Source organism: Symphalangus syndactylus, chromosome 20, assembly GCF_028878055.3.
Source record: "Symphalangus syndactylus isolate Jambi chromosome 20, NHGRI_mSymSyn1-v2.1_pri, whole genome shotgun sequence".
Lineage (NCBI taxonomy): Eukaryota > Metazoa > Chordata > Mammalia > Primates > Hylobatidae > Symphalangus > Symphalangus syndactylus.
In genome coordinates, this window is record NC_072442.2 from 2,970,882 (window position 1) to 2,987,993 (window position 17,112).

A 17,112-nucleotide genomic window follows, 5' to 3' on the forward strand; every position below is an offset into this window, starting at 1 on the left:
AGAGTGTTTCAGAACGGCTCAATCAAAAGTAAGGTTCAACTCTTTTAGTTGAATGCACAGAACAGAAAGAATTTTCACAGAATGCTACTGTGTAGTTTATATTTGAATATATTCCTTTTTCCACTATTACCCTCTTAGCGCTCCGAATGTCCACTTGCATTTTCTACAGAAAGAGTGTTCAGAACTGCGCAATCAAAAGTATGGTTTAACTCTGTTAGCTTAATGAACATATCAGAAATAAGTTTCACACAATGCTTCTGTGTAGTTTTTATTTGAAGATATTATTTTTCCCAATAGAGGCCTCTTACCGCTCAGAGTGTCCAATTGCAGTTTCTACAGAAAGAGTGTTTCAGAAAGGCTCAATCAAAAGTAAGGTTCAACCCTGTTAGTTGAATGCACAGAACAGAAAGAAGTTTCATACAATGCTTCTGTGTAGTTTATATTTGAACATATTCATTTTTCCACTATTACCCACTTAGCGCTACGAATGTCCAGTTGCATTTTCTACAGACAGAGTGTTTCAAAACTGCTCAATCAAAAGTATGGTTTAATTCTGTTAGCTGAATGCTCAGATCAGAAAGAAGTTTCACAGAATGCTTCTGTGTAGTTTATATTTGAATATATTCCTTTTTCCACTACTACTCTCTTAGCGCTCCAAATGTCCAGTTGCATTTTCTACAGAAAGAGTGTTCAGATCTGCTCAATCAAAAGTATGGTTTAACTCTGTTAGCTGAATGCACAGATCAGAAAGAAGTTTCACAGAGTGATTCTGTGTAGTTTATATTTGGAGACATTCCTTTTTCCACTATTACCCTCTTAGCGCTCCGAATCTCCACTTGCATTTTCTACAGAAAGAGTGTTTCAGTACGGCTCAATCAAAACTAAGGTTCAACTCTTTTAGTTGAACAAACAGAACAGAAAGAAGTTTCACACAATTCTTCTGTGTAGTTTTTATTTGTAGACATTCTTTTTCCCAATATAGGCCTCTTAGCGCTCAGAATGTCCAATTGCAGTTTCTACAGAAAGAGTGTTTCAGAACGGCTCAATCAAAAGTAAGGTTCAACTCTGTTAGTTGAATGCACAGAACAGAAAGAAATTTCATACAATGCTTCTGTGTAGTTTATATTTGAACATATTCTTTTTTCCACTATTACCCACTTAGCGCTACGAATGTCCAGTTGCATTTTCTACAGAAAGAGTGTTAAGATCTGCTCAATCAAAAGTATGGTTTAACTCTGTTAGCTGAATGCACAGATCAGAAAGAAGTTTCACCGAATGATTCTGTGTAGTTTATATTTGAAGACATTCCTTTTTCCACTATTACCCTCTTAGCGCTCCGAATCTCCACTTGCATTTTCTACAAAAAGAGTGTTTCATAACTGCTCAATCAAAAATATGTTTTATCTCTGTTAACTGAATTTACAGATCAGAAATAAGTTTCACAGAATGCATCTGTGTAGTTTTTATTTGAAGATATTCTTTTTCCCAATGTTGGCCTCTTAGCGCTTAGCATGTCCAATTGCAGTTTCTACAGAAAGAATGTTTCAGAACGGCTCAATCAAAAGTAAGGTTCAACTCTGTTAGTTGAATGCACAGAACAGAAAGAATTTTCACAGAATGCTACTGTGTAGTTTATATTTGAATATATTCCTTTTTCCACTATTACCCTCTTAGCGCTCCGAATGTCCACTTGCATTTTCTACAGAAAGAGTGTACAGAACTGCGCAATCAAAAGTATGGTTTAACTCTGTTAGCTTAATGAACATATCAGAAATAAGTTTCACACAATGCTTCTGTGTAGTTTTTATTTCAAGATATTATTTTTCCCAATATAGTCCTCTTAGAGCTCAGAATGTCCAATTGCAGTTTCTACAGAAAGAGTGTTTCAGAAAGGCTCAATCAAAACTAAGGTTCAACTCTGTTAGTTGAATGCACAGAACAGAAAGAAATTTCATACAATGCTTCTGTGTAGTTTTCATTTGAACATATTCTTTTTTCCACTCTTACCCACTTGGCGCTACGAATGTCCAGTTGCATTTTCTACAGACAGCGTGTTTCAAAACTGCTCAATCAAATGTATGGTTTAACTCTGTTAGCTGAATGCTCAGATCAGAAAGAAGTTTCACAGAATGCTTCTGTGTAGTTTATATTTGAATATACTCCTTTTTCCACTACTACTCTCTTAGCGCTCCAAATGTCCAGTTGCATTTTCTACAGAAAGAGTGTTCAGATCTGCTCAATCAAAAGTATGGTTTAACTCTGTTAGCTGAATGCACAGATCAGAAAGAAGTTTCACAGAATGATTCTGTGTAGTTTATATTTGGAGACATTCCTTTTTCCACTATTACCCTCTTAGCGCTCCGAATCTCCACTTGCATTTTCTAGAGAAAGAGTGTTTCAGAACGGCTCAATCAACACTAAGGTTCAACTCTTTTAGTTGAACAAACAGAACAGAAAGAAGTTTCACACAATTCTTCTCTGTAGTTATTATTTGTAGACATTCTTTTTCCCAATATAGGCCTCCTAGCGCGCAGAATGTCCAATTGCAGTTTCTAAAGAAAGAGTGTTTCAGAACGGCTCAATCAAAAGTAAGGTTCAACTCTGTTATTTGAATGCACAGAAAAGAAAGAAGTTTCATACAATGCTTCTGTGTAGTTTATATTTGAACATATTCTTTTTTCCACTATTACCCACTTAGTGCTACGAATGTCCAGTTTCATTTTCTACAGACAGAGTGTTTCAAATCTGCTCAATCAAAAGTATGGTTTAAATCTGTTAGCTGAATGCTCAGATCAGAAAGAAGTTTCACAGAATGCTTCTGTGTAGTTTATATTTGAATATATTCCTTTTTCCACTATTACGCTCTTAGCGCTCCAAATGTCTAGTTGCATTTTCAACAGAAAGAGTGTTCAGATCTGCTCAATCAAAAGTATGGTTTAACTCTGTTAGCTGAATGCACAGATCAGAAAGAAGTTTCACCGAATGATTCTGTGTAGTTTATATTTGAAGACATTGCTTTTTCGACTATTACCCTCTTAGCGCTCCGAATCTCCACTTGCATTTTCTACAAAAAGAGTGTTTCATAACTGCTCAATCAAAAATATGTTTTATCTCTGTTAACTGAATTTACAGATCAGAAATAAGTTTCACAGAATGCATCTGTGTAGTTTTTATTTGAAGATATTCTTTTTCCCAATGTAGGCCTCTTAGCGCTTAGCATGTCTAATTGCAGTTTCTACAGAAAGAGTGTTTCAGAACGGCTCAATCAAAAGTAAGGTTCAACTCTGTTAGTTGAATGCACAGAACAGAAAGAATTTTCACAGAATGCTACTGTGTAGTTTATATTTGAATATATTCCTTTTTCCACTATTACCCTCTTAGCGCTCCGAATGTCCACTTGCATTTTCTACAGAAAGAGTGTTCAGAACTGCGCAATCAAAAGTATGGTTTAACTCTGTTAGCTTAATGAACATATCAGAAATAAGTTTCACACAATGCTTCTGTGTAGTTTTTATTTGAAGATATTATTTTTCCCAATATAGGCCTCTTAGCGCTCAGAGTGTCCAATTGCAGTTTCTACAGAAAGAGTGTTTCAGAAAGGCTCAATCAAAAGTAAGGTTCAACTCTGTTAGTTGAATGCACAGAACAGAAAGAAGTTTCATACAATGCTTCTGTGTAGTTTATATTTGAAAATATTCTTTTTTCCACTATTACCCACTTAGCGCTACGAATGTCCAGTTGCATTTTCTACAGACAGAGTGTTTCAAAACTGCTCAATCATAAGTATGGTTTAACTCTGTTAGCTGAATGCTCAGATCAGAAACAAGTTTCACAGAATGCTTCTGTGTAGTTTATATTTGAATATATTCCTTTTTCCACTACTACTCTCTTAGCGCTCCAAATGTCCAGTTGCATTTTCTACAGAAAGAGTGTTCAGATCTGCTCAATCAAAAGTATGGTTTAACTCTGTTAGCTGAATGCACAGATCAGAAAGAAGTTTCACAGAATGATTCTGTGTAGTTTATATTTGGAAACATTCCTTTTTCCACTATTAACCTCTTAGCGCTCCGAATCTCCACTTGCATTTTCTACAGAAAGAGTGTTTCAGAACGGCTCAATCAAAACTAAGGTTCAACTCATTTAGTTGAACAAACAGAACAGAAAGAAGTTTCACACAATTCTTCTGTGTAGTTTTTATTTGTAGACATTCTTTTTCCCAATATAGGCCTCTTAACGCTCAGAATGTCCAATTGCAGTTTCTACAGAAAGAGTGTTTCAGAACGGCTCAATCAAAAGTAAGGTTCAACTCTGTTAGTTGAATGCACAGAACAGAAAGAAGTTTCATACAATGCTTCTGTGTAGTTTATATTTGAACATATTCTTTTTTCCACTATTACCCACTTAGCGCTACGAATGTCCAGTTGCATTTTCTACAGACAGAGTGTTTCAAAACTGCTCAATCAAAAGTATGGTTTAACTCTGTTAGCTGTATGCTCAGATCAGAAAGAAGTTTCACAGAATGCTTCTGTGTAGTTTATATTTGAATATATTCCTTTTTCCACTACTACGCTCTTAGCGCTCCAAATGTCCAGTTGCATTTTCTACAGAAAGAGTGTTCAGATCTGCTCAATCAAAAGTATGGTTTAACCCTGTTAGCTGAATGCACAGATCAGAAAGATGTTTCACCGAATGATTCTGTGTAGTTTATATTTGAAGACATTCCTTTTTCCACTATTACCCTCTTAGCGCTCCGAGTCTCCACTTGCATTTTCTACAAAAAGAGTGTTTCATAACTGCTCAATCAAATATATGTTTTATCTCTGTTAACTGAATTTACAGATCAGAAATATGTTTCACAGAATGCATCTGTGTAGTTTTTATTTGAAGATATTCTTTTTCCCAATGTAGGCCTCTTAGCGCTTAGCATGTCCAATTGCAGTTTCTACAGAAAGAGTGTTTCAGAACGGCTCAATCAAAAGTAAGGTTCAACTCTGTTAGTTGAATGCACAGAACAGAAAGAATTTTCACAGAATGCTACTGTGTAGTTTATATTTGAATATATTCCTTTTTCCACTATTATCCTCTTAGCGCTCCGAATGTCCACTTGCATTTTCTACAGAAAGAGTGTTCAGAACTGCGCAATCAAAAGTATGGTTTAACTCTGTTAGCTTAATGAACATATCAGAAATAAGTTTCAAACAATGCTTCTGTGTAGTTTTTATTTGAAGATATTATTTTTCCCAATAGAGGCCTCTTAGCGCTCAGAATGTCCAATTGCAGTTTCTACAGAAAGAGTGTTTCAGAAAGGCTCAATCAAAAGTAAGGTTCAACTCTGTTAGTTGAATGCACAGAACAGAAAGAAGTTTCATACAATGCTTCTGTGTAGTTTATATTTGAACATATTCTTTTTTCCACTATTGCCCTCTTAGCGCTACGAATGTCCAGTTGCATTTTCTACAGACAGAGTGTTTCAAAACTGATCAATCAAAAGTATTTTTTAACTCTGTTAGCTGAATGCTCAGATCAGAAAGAAGTTTCACAGAATGCTTCTGTGTAGTTTATATTTGAATATATTCCTTTTTCCACTAGTACTCTGTTAGCGCTCCAAATGTCCAGTTGCATTTTCTACAGAAAGAGTGTTCAGATCTGCTCAATCAAAAGTATGGTTTAACTCTGTTAGCTGAATGCACAGATCAGAAAGAAGTTTCACAGAATGATTCTGTGTAGTTTATATTTGGAGACATTCCTTTTTCCACTATTACCCTCTTAGCGCTCCGAATCTCCACTTGCAATTTCTACAGAAAGAGTGTTTCAGAACGGCTCAATCAAAACTAAGGTTCAACTCTTTTAGTTGAACAAACAGAACAGAAAGAAGTTTCACACAATTCTTCTGTGTAGTTTTTATTTGTAGACATTCTTTTTCCCAATATAGGCCTCCTAGCGCTCAGAATGTCCAATTGCAGTTTCTACAGAAAGAGTGTTTCAGAACGGCTCAATCAAAAGTAAGGTTCAACTCTGTTATTTGAATGCAAAGAAAAGAAAGAAGTTTCATACAATGCTTCTGTGTAGTTTATATTTGAACATATTCTTTTTTCCACTATTACCCACTTAGCGCTACGAATGTCCAGTCTCATTTTCTACAGACAGAGTGTTTCAAAACTGCTCAATCAAAAGTATGGTTTAACTCTGTTAGCTGAATGCTCAGATCAGAAAGAAGTTTCACAGAATGCTTCTGTGTAGTTTATATTTGAATATATTCCTTTTTCCACTACTACGCTCTTAGCGCTCCAAATGTCCAGTTGCATTTTCTACAGAAAGAGTGTTCAGATGTGCTCAATCAAAAGTATGGTTTAACTCTGTTAGCTGAATGCACAGATCAGAAAGAAGTTTCACCGAATGATTCTGTGTAGTTTATATTTGAAGACATTCCTTTTTCCACTATTACCCTCTTAGCGCTCCGAATCTCCACTTGCATTTTCTACAAAAAGAGAGTTTCATAACTGCTCAATCAAAAATATGTTTTATCTCTGTTAACTGAATTTACAGATCAGAAATAAGTTTCACAGAATGCATCTGTGTAGTTTTTATTTGAAGATATTCCTTTTCCCAATGTAGGCCTCTTAGCGCTTAGCATGTCCAATTGCAGTTTCTACAGAAAGAGTGTTTCAGAACGGCTCAATCAAAAGTAAGGTTCAACTCTGTTAGTTGAATGCACAGAACAGAAAGAATTTTCACAGAATGCTACTGTGTAGTTTATATTTGAATATATTCCTTTTTCCACTATTACCCTCTTAGCGCTCCGAATGTCCACTTGCATTTTCTACAGAAAGAGTGTTCAGAACTGCGCAATCAAAAGTATGGTTTAACTCTGTTAGCTTAATGAACATATCAGAAACAAGTTTCACACAATGCTTCTGTGTAGTTTTTATTTGAAGATATTATTTTTCTCAATAGAGGCCTCTTAGCGCTCAGAATGTCCAATTGCAGTTTCTACAGAAAGAGTGTTTCAGAAAGGCTCAATCAAAAGTAAGGTTCAACTCTGTTAGTTGAATGCACAGAACAGAAAGAAGTTTCATACAATGCTTCTGTGTAGTTTATATTTGAACATATTCTTTTTTCCACTATTACCCTCTTAGCGCTACGAATGTCCAGTTGCATTTTCTACAGACAGAGTGTTTCAAAACTGCTCAATCAAAAGTATGGTTTAACTCTGTTAGCTGAATGCTCAGATCAGAAAGAAGTTTCACAGAATGCTTCTGTGTAGTTTATATTTGAATATATTACTTTTACCACTAGTACTCTCTTAGCGCTCCATATGTCCAGTTGCATTTTCTACAGAAAGAGTGTTCAGATCTGCTCAATCAAAAGTATGGTTTAACTCTGTTAGCTGAATGCACAGATCAGAAAGAAGTTTCACAGAATGATTCTGTGTAGTTTATATTTGGAGACATTCCTTTTCCCACTATTACCCTCTTAGCGCTCCGAACCTCCACTTGCATTTTCTAGAGAAAGAGTGTTTCAGAACGGCTCAATCAAAACTAAGGTTCAACTCTTTTAGTTGAACAAACGGAACAGAAAGAAGTTTCACACAATTCTTCTCTGTAGTTTTTATTTGTAGACATTCTTTTTCCCAATATAGGCCTCCTAGCGCGCAGAATGTCCAATTGCAGTTTCTACAGAAAGAGTGTTTCAGAACGGCTCAATCAAAAGTAAGGTTCAACTCTGTTATTTGAATGCACAGAAAAGAAAGAAGTTTCATACAATGCTTCTGTGTAGTTTATATTTGAACATATTCTTTTTTCCACTATTACCAACTTAGTGCTACGAATGTCCAGTTTCATTTTCTACAGACAGAGTGTTTCAAATCTGCTCAATCAAAAGTATGGTTTAAATCTGTTAGCTGAATGCTCAGATCAGAAAGAAGTTTCACAGAATGCTTCTGTGTAGTTTATATTTGAATATATTCCTTTTTCCACTATTACGCTCTTAGCGCTCCAAATGTCTAGTTGCATTTTCAACAGAAAGAGTGTTCAGATCTGCTCAATCAAAAGTATGGTTTAACTCTGTTAGCTGAATGCACAGATCAGAAAGAAGTTTCACCGAATGATTCTGTGTAGTTGATATTTGAAGACATTCCTTTTTCGACTATTACCCTCTTAGCGCTCCGAATCTCCACTTGCATTTTCTACAAAAAGAGTGTTTCATAACTGCTCAATCAAAAATATGTTTTATCTCTGTTAACTGAATTTACAGATCAGAAATAAGTTTCACAGAATGCATCTGTGTAGTTTTTATTTGAAGATATTCTTTTTCCCAATGTAGGCCTCTTAGCGCTTAGCATGTCTAATTGCAGTTTCTACAGAAAGAGTGTTTCAGAACGGCTCAATCAAAAGTAAGGTTCAACTCTGTTAGTTGAATGCACAGAACAGAAAGAATTTTCACAGAATGCTACTGTGTAGTTTATATTTGAATATATTCCTTTTTCCACTATTACCCTCTTAGCGCTCCGAATGTCCACTTGCATTTTCTACAGAAAGAGTGTTCAGAACTGCGCAATCAAAAGTATGGTTTAACTCTGTTAGCTTAATGAACATATCAGAAATAAGTTTCACACAATGCTTCTGTGTAGTTTTTATTTGAAGATATTATTTTTCCCAATAGAGGCCTCTTACCGCTCAGAGTGTCCAATTGCAGTTTCTACAGAAAGAGTGTTTCAGAAAGGCTCAATCAAAAGTAAGGTTCAACTCTGTTAGTTGAATGCACAGAACAGAAAGAAGTTTCATACAATGCTTCTGTGTAGTTTATATTTGAACATATTCTTTTTTCCACTATTACCCTCTTAGCGCTACGAATGTCCAGTTGCATTTTCTACAGACAGAGGGTTTCAAAACTGCTCAATCAAAAGTATGGTTTAACTCTGTTAGCTGAATGCTCAGATCAGAAAGAAGTTTCACAGAATGCTTCTGTGTAGTTTATATTTGAATATATTCCTTTTTCCACTAGTACTCTCTTAGTGCTCCAAATGTCCAGTTGCATTTTCTACAGAAAGAGTGTTCAGATCTGCTCAATCAAAAGTATGGTTTAACTCTGTTAGCTGAATGCACAGATCAGAAAGAAGTTTCACAGAATGATTCTGTGTAGTTTATATTTGGAGACATTCCTTTTTCCACTATTACCCTCTTAGCGCTCCGAATCTCCACTTGCATTTTCTACAGAAAGAGTGTTTCAGAACGGCTCAATCAAAACTAAGGTTCAACTCTTTTAGTTGAACAAACAGAACAGAAAGAAGTTTCACACAATTCTTCTCTGTAGTTTTTATTTGTAGACATTCTTTTTCCCAATATAGGCCTCCTAGCGCTCAGAATGTCCAATTGCAGTTTCTACAGAAAGAGTGTTTCAGAACGGCTCAATCAAAAGTAAGGTTCAACTCTGTTATTTGAATGCACAGAAAAGAAAGAAGTTTCATACAATGCTTCTGGGTAGTTTATATTTGAACATATTCTTTTTTCCACTATTACCCACTTAGCGCTACGAATGTCCAGTTGCATTTTCTACAGACAGAGTGTTTCAAAACTGCTCAATCAAAAGTATGGTTTAACTCTGTTAGCTGTATGCTCAGATCAGAAAGAAGTTTCACAGAATGCTTCTGTGTAGTTTATATTTGAATATATTCCTTTTTCCACTACTACGCTCTTAGCGCTCCAAATGTCCAGTTGCATTTTCTAAAGAAAGAGTGTTCAGATCTGCTCAATCAAAAGTATGGTTTAACCCTGTTAGCTGAATGCACAGATCAGAAAGATGTTTCACCGAATGATTCTGTGTAGTTTATATTTGAAGACATTCCTTTTTCCACTACTACCGTCTTAGCGCTCCGAATCTCCACTTGCATTTTCTACAAAAAGATTGTTTCATAACTGCTCAATCAAAAATATGTTTTATCTCTGATAACTGAATTTACAGATCAGAAATAAGTTTCACAGAATGCATCTGTGTAGTTTTTATTTGAAGATATTCTTTTTCCCAATGTAGGCCTCTTAGCGCTTAGCAGGTCCAATTGCAGTTTCTACAGAAAGAGTGTTTCACAACGGCTCAATTAAAAGTAAGGTTCAACTCTGTTAGTTGAATGCACAGAACAGAAAGAATTTTCACAGAATGCTACTGTGTAGTTTATATTTGAATATATTCCTTTTTCCACTATTACCCTCTTAGCGCTCCGAATGTCCACTTGCATTTTCTACAGAAAGAGTGTTCAGAACTGAGCAATCAAAAGTATGGTTTAACTCTGTTAGCTTAATGAACATATCAGAAATAAGTTTCACACAATTCCTCTGTGTAGTTTTTATTTGAAGATATTATTTTTCCCAATAGAGGCCTCTTAGCGCTCAGAATGTCCAATTGCAGTTTCTACAGAAAGAGTGTTTCAGAAAGGCTCAATCAAAAGTAAGGTTCAACCCTGTTAGTTGAATGCACAGAACAGAAAGAAGTTTCATACAATGCTTCTGTGTAGTTTATATTTGAACATATTCTTTTTTCCACTATTACCCACTTAGCGCTACGAATGTCCAGTTGCATTTTCTACAGACAGAGTGTTTCAAAACTGCTCAATCAAAAGTATGGTTTAATTCTGTTAGCTGAATATTCAGATCAGAAAGGAGTTTCACAGAATGCTTCTGTGTAGTTTATATTTGAATATATTCCTTTTTCCACTACTACTCTCTTAGCGCTCCAAATGTCCAGTTGCATTTTCTACAGAAAGAGTGTTCAGATCTGCTCAATCAAAAGTATGGTTTAACTCTGTTAGCTGAATGCACAGATCAGAAAGAAGTTTCACAGAGTGATTCTGTGTAGTTTATATTTGGAGACATTCCTTTTTCCACTATTACCCTCTTAGCGCTCCGAATCTCCACTTGCATTTTCTACAGAAAGAGTGTTTCAGAACGGCTCAATCAAAACTAAGGTTCAACTCTTTTAGTTGAACAAACAGAACAGAAAGAAGTTTCACACAATTCTTCTGTGTAGTTTTTATTTGTAGACATTCTTTTTCCCAATATAGGCCTCTTAGCGCTCAGAATGTCCAATTGCAGTTTCTACAGAAAGAGTGTTTCAGAACGGCTCAATCAAAAGTAAGGTTCAACTCTGTTAGTTGAATGCACAGAACAGAAAGAAATTTCATACAATGCTTCTGTGTAGTTTATATTTGAACATATTCTTTTTTCCACTATTACCCACTTAGCGCTACGAATGTCCAGTTGCATTTTCTACAGAAAGAGTGTTAAGATCTGCTCAATCAAAAGTATGGTTTAACTCTGTTAGCTGAATGCACAGATCAGAAAGAAGTTTCACCGAATGATTCTGTGTAGTTTATATTTGAAGACATTCCTTTTTCCACTATTACCCTCTTAGCGCTCCGAATCTCCACTTGCATTTTCTACAAAAAGAGTGTTTCATAACTGCTCAATCAAAAATATGTTTTATCTCTGTTAACTGAATTTACAGATCAGAAATAAGTTTCACAGAATGCATCTGTGTAGTTTTTATTTGAAGATATTCTTTTTCCCAATGTTGGCCTCTTAGCGCTTAGCATGTCCAATTGCAGTTTCTACAGAAAGAATGTTTCAGAACGGCTCAATCAAAAGTAAGGTTCAACTCTGTTAGTTGAATGCACAGAACAGAAAGAATTTTCACAGAATGCTACTGTGTAGTTTATATTTGAATATATTCCTTTTTCCACTATTACCCTCTTAGCGCTCCGAATGTCCACTTGCATTTTCTACAGAAAGAGTGTACAGAACTGCGCAATCAAAAGTATGTTTTAACTCTGTTAGCTTAATGAACATATCAGAAATAAGTTTCACACAATGCTTCTGTGTAGTTTTTATTTGAAGATATTATTTTTCCCAATATAGTCCTCTTAGAGCTCAGAATGTCCAATTGCAGTTTCTACAGAAAGAGTGTTTCAGAAAGGCTCAATCAAAACTAAGGTTCAACTCTGTTAGTTGAATGCACAGAACAGAAAGAAATTTCATACAATGCTTCTGTGTAGTTTACATTTGAACATATTCTTTTTTCCACTATTACCCACTTGGCGCTACGAATGTCCAGTTGCATTTCCTACAGACAGCGTGTTTCAAAACTGCTCAATCAAAAGTATGGTTTAACTCTGTTAGCTGAATGCTCAGATCAGAAAGAAGTTTCACAGAATGCTTCTGTGTAGTTTATATTTGAATATACTCCTTTTTCCACTACTACTCTCTTAGCGCTCCAAATGTCCAGTTGCATTTTCTACAGAAAGAGTGTTGAGATCTGCTCAATCAAAAGTATGGTTTAACTCTGTTAGCTGAATGCACAGATCAGAAAGAAGTTTCACAGAATGATTCTGTGTAGTTTATATTTGGAGACATTCCTTTTTCCACTATTACCCTCTTAGCGCTCCGAATCTCCACTTGCATTTTCTAGAGAAAGAGTGTTTCAGAACGGCTCAATCAAAACTAAGGTTCAACTCTTTTAGTTGAACAAACAGAACAGAAAGAAGTTTCACACAATTCTTCTCTGTAGTTATTATTTGTAGACATTCTTTTTCCCAGTATAGGCCTCCTAGCGCGCAGAATGTCCAATTGCAGTTTCTACAGAAAGAGTGTTTCAGAACGGCTCAATCAAAAGTAAGGTTCAACTCTGTTATTTGAATGCACAGAAAAGAAAGAAGTTTCATACAATGCTTCTGTGTAGTTTATATTTGAACATATTCTTTTTTCCACTATTACCCACTTAGTGCTACGAATGTCCAGTTTCATTTTCTACAGACAGAGTGTTTCAAATCTGCTCAATCAAAAGTATGGTTTAAATCTGTTAGCTGAATGCTCAGATCAGAAAGAAGTTTCACAGAATGCTTCTGTGTAGTTTATATTTGAATATATTCCTTTTTCCACTATTACGCTCTTAGCGCTCCAAATGTCTAGTTGCATTTTCAACAGAAAGAGTGTTCAGATCTGCTCAATCAAAAGTATGGTTTAACTCTGTTAGCTGAATGCACAGATCAGAAAGAAGTTTCACCGAATGATTCTGTGTGGTTTATATTTGAAGATATTCCTTTTTCGACTATTACCCCCTTAGCGCTCCGAATCTCCACTTGTATTTCTACAAAAAGAGTGTTTCATAACTGCTCAATCAAAAATATGTTTTATCTCTGTTAACTGAATTTACAGATCAGAAATAAGTTTCACAGAATGCATCTGTGTAGTTTTTATTTGAAGATATTCTTTTTCCCAATGTAGGCCTCTTAGCGCTTAGCATGTCTAATTGCAGTTTCTACAGAAAGAGTGTTTCAGAACGGCTCAATCAAAAGTAAGGTTCAACTCTGTTAGTTGAATGCACAGAACAGAAAGAATTTTCACAGAATGCTACTGTGTAGTTTATATTTGAATATATTCCTTTTTCCACTATTACCCTCTTAGCGCTCCGAATGTCCACTTGCATTTTCTACAGAAAGAGTGTTCAGAACTGCGCAATCAAAAGTATGGTTTAACTCTGTTAGCTTAATGAACATATCAGAAATAAGTTTCACACAATGCTTCTGTGTAGTTTTTATTTGAAGATATTATTTTTCCCAATATAGGCCTCTTAGCGCTCAGAGTGTCGAATTGCAGTTTCTACAGAAAGAGTGTTTCAGAAAGGCTCAATCAAAAGTAAGGTTCAACTCTGTTAGTTGAATGCACAGAACAGAAAGAAGTTTCATACACTGCTTCTGTGTAGTTTATATTTGAAAATATTCTTTTTTCCACTATTACCCACTTAGCGCTACGAATGTCCAGTTGCATTTTCTACAGACAGAGTGTTTCAAAACTGCTCAATCATAAGTATGGTTTAACTCTGTTAGCTGAATGCTCAGATCAGAAACAAGTTTCACAGAATGCTTCTGTTTAGTTTATATTTGAATATATTCCTTTTTCCACTACTACTCTCTTAGCGCTCCAAATGTCCAGTTGCATTTTCTACAGAAAGAGTGTTCAGATCTGCTCAATCAAAAGTATGGTTTAACTCTGTTAGCTGAATGCACAGATCAGAAAGAAGTTTCACAGAATGATTCTGTGTAGTTTATATTTGGAGACATTCCTTTTTCCACTATTAACCTCTTAGCGCTCCGAATCTCCACTTGCATTTTCTACAGAAAGAGTGTTTCAGAACGGCTCAATCAAAACTAAGGTTCAACTCATTTAGTTGAACAAACAGAACAGAAAGAAGTTTCACACAATTCTTCTGTGTAGTTTTTATTTGTAGACATTCTTTTTCCCAATATAGGCCTCTTAACGCTCAGAATGTCCAATTGCAGTTTTTACAGAAAGAGTGTTTCAGAACGGCTCAATCAAAAGTAAGGTTCAACTCTGTTAGTTGAATGCACAGAACAGAAAGAAGTTTCATACAATGCTTCTGTGCAGTTTATATTTGAACATATTCTTTTTTCCACTATTACCCACTTAGCGCTACGAATGTCCAGTTGCATTTTCTACAGACAGAGTGTTTCAAAACTGCTCAATCAAAAGTATGGTTTAACTCTGTTAGCTGTATGCTCAGATCAGAAAGAAGTTTAACAGAATGCTTCTGTGTAGTTTATATTTGAATATATTCCTTTTTCCACTACTACGCTCTTAGCGCTCCAAATGTCCAGTTGCATTTTCTACAGAAAGAGTGTTCAGATCTGCTCAATCAAAAGTATGGTTTAACCCTGTTAGCTGAATGCACAGATCAGAAAGATGTTTCACCGAATGATTCTGTGTAGTTTATATTTGAAGACATTAATTTTTCCACTATTACCCTCTTAGCGCTCCGAATCTCCACTTGCATTTTCTACAAAAAGAGTGTTTCATAACTGCTCAATCAAATATATGTTTTATCTCTGTTAACTGAATTTACAGATCAGAAATATGTTTCACAGAATGCATCTGTGTAGTTTTTATTTGAAGATATTCTTTTTCCCAATGTAGGCCTCTTAGCGCTTAGCATGTCCAATTGCAGTTTCTACAGAAAGAGTGTTTCAGAACGGCTCAATCAAAAGTAAGGTTCAACTCTGTTAGTTGAATGCACAGAACAGAAAGAATTTTCACAGAATGCTACTGTGTAGTTTATATTTGAATATATTCCTTTTTCCACTATTATCCTCTTAGCGCTCCGAATGTCCACTTGCATTTTCTACAGAAAGAGTGTTCAGAACTGCGCAATCAAAAGTATGGTTTAACTCTGTTAGCTTAATGAACATATCAGAAATAAGTTTCAAACAATGCTTCTGTGTAGTTTTTATTTGAAGATATTATTTTCCCAATAGAGGCCTCTTAGCGCTCAGAATGTCCAATTGCAGTTTCTACAGAAAGAGTGTTTCAGAAAGGCTCAATCAAAAGTAAGGTTCAACTCTGTTAGTTGAATGCACAGAACAGAAAGAAGTTTCATACAATGCTTCTGTGTAGTTTATATTTGAACATATTCTTTTTTCCACTATTGCCCTCTTAGCGCTACGAATGTCCAGTTGCATTTTCTACAGACAGAGTGTTTCAAAACTGATCAATCAAAAGTATGGTTTAACTCTGTTAGCTGAATGCTCAGATCAGAAAGAAGTTTCACAGAATGCTTCTGTGTAGTTTATATTTGAATATATTCCTTTTTCCACTAGTACTCTCTTAGCGCTCCAAATGTCCAGTTGCATTTTCTACAGAAAGAGTGTTCAGATCTGCTCAATCAAAAGTATGGTTTAACTCTGTTAGCTGAATGCACAGATCAGAAAGAAGTTTCACAGAATGATTCTGTGTAGTTTATATTTGGAGACATTCCTTTTTCCACTATTACCCTCTTAGCGCTCCGAATCTCCACTTGCATTTTCTACAGAAAGAGTGTTTCAGAACGGCTCAATCAAAACTAAGGTTCAACTCTTTTAGTTGAACAAACAGAACAGAAAGAAGTTTCACACAATTCTTCTCTGTAGTTTTTATTTGTAGACATTCTTTTTCCCAATATAGGCCTCCTAGCGCTCAGAATGTCCAATTGCAGTTTCTACAGAAAGAGTGTTTCAGAACGGCTCAATCAAAAGTAAGGTTCAACTCTGTTATTTGAATGCACAGAAAAGAAAGAAGTTTCATACAATGCTTCTGTGTAGTTTATATTTGAACATATACTTTTTTCCACTATTACCCACTTAGCGCTACGAATGTCCAGTTGCATTTTCTACAGACAGAGTGTTTCAAAACTGCTCAATCAAAAGTATGGTTTAACTCTGTTAGCTGTATGCTCAGATCAGAAAGAAGTTTCACAGAATGCTTCTGTGTAGTTTATATTTGAATATATTCCTTTTTCCACTACTACGCTCTTAGCGCTCCAAATGTCCAGTTGCATTTTCTAAAGAAAGAGTGTTCAGATCTGCTCAATCAAAAGTATGGTTTAACCCTGTTAGCTGAATGCACAGATCAGAAAGATGTTTCACCGAATGATTCTGTGTAGTTTATATTTGAAGACATTCCTTTTTCCACTATTACCGTCTTAGCGCTCCGAATCTCCACTTGCATTTTCTACAAAAAGATTGTTTCATAACTGCTCAATCAAAAATATGTTTTATCTCTGATAACTGAATTTACAGATCAGAAATAAGTTTCACAGAATGCATCTGTGTAGTTTTTATTTGAAGATATTCTTTTTCCCAATGTAGGCCTCTTAGCGCTTAGCATGTCCAATTGCAGTTTCTACAGAAAGAGTGTTTCAAAACGGCTCAATTAAAAGTAAGGTTCAACTCTGTTAGTTGAATGCACAGAACAGAAAGAATTTTCACAGAATGCTACTGTGTAGTTTATATTTGAATATATTCCTTTTTCCACTATTACCCTCTTAGCGCTCCGAATGTCCACTTGCATTTTCTACAGAAAGAGTGTTCAGAACTGCGCAATCAAAAGTATGGTTTAACTCTGTTAGCTTAATGAACATATCAGAAATAAGTTTCACACAATTCTTCTGTGTAGTTTTTATTTGAAGATATTATTTTTCCCAATAGATGCCTCTTAGCGCTCAGAATGTCCAATTGCAGTTTCTACAGAGAGTGTTTCAGAAAGGCTCAATCAAAAGTAAGGTTCAACCCTGTTA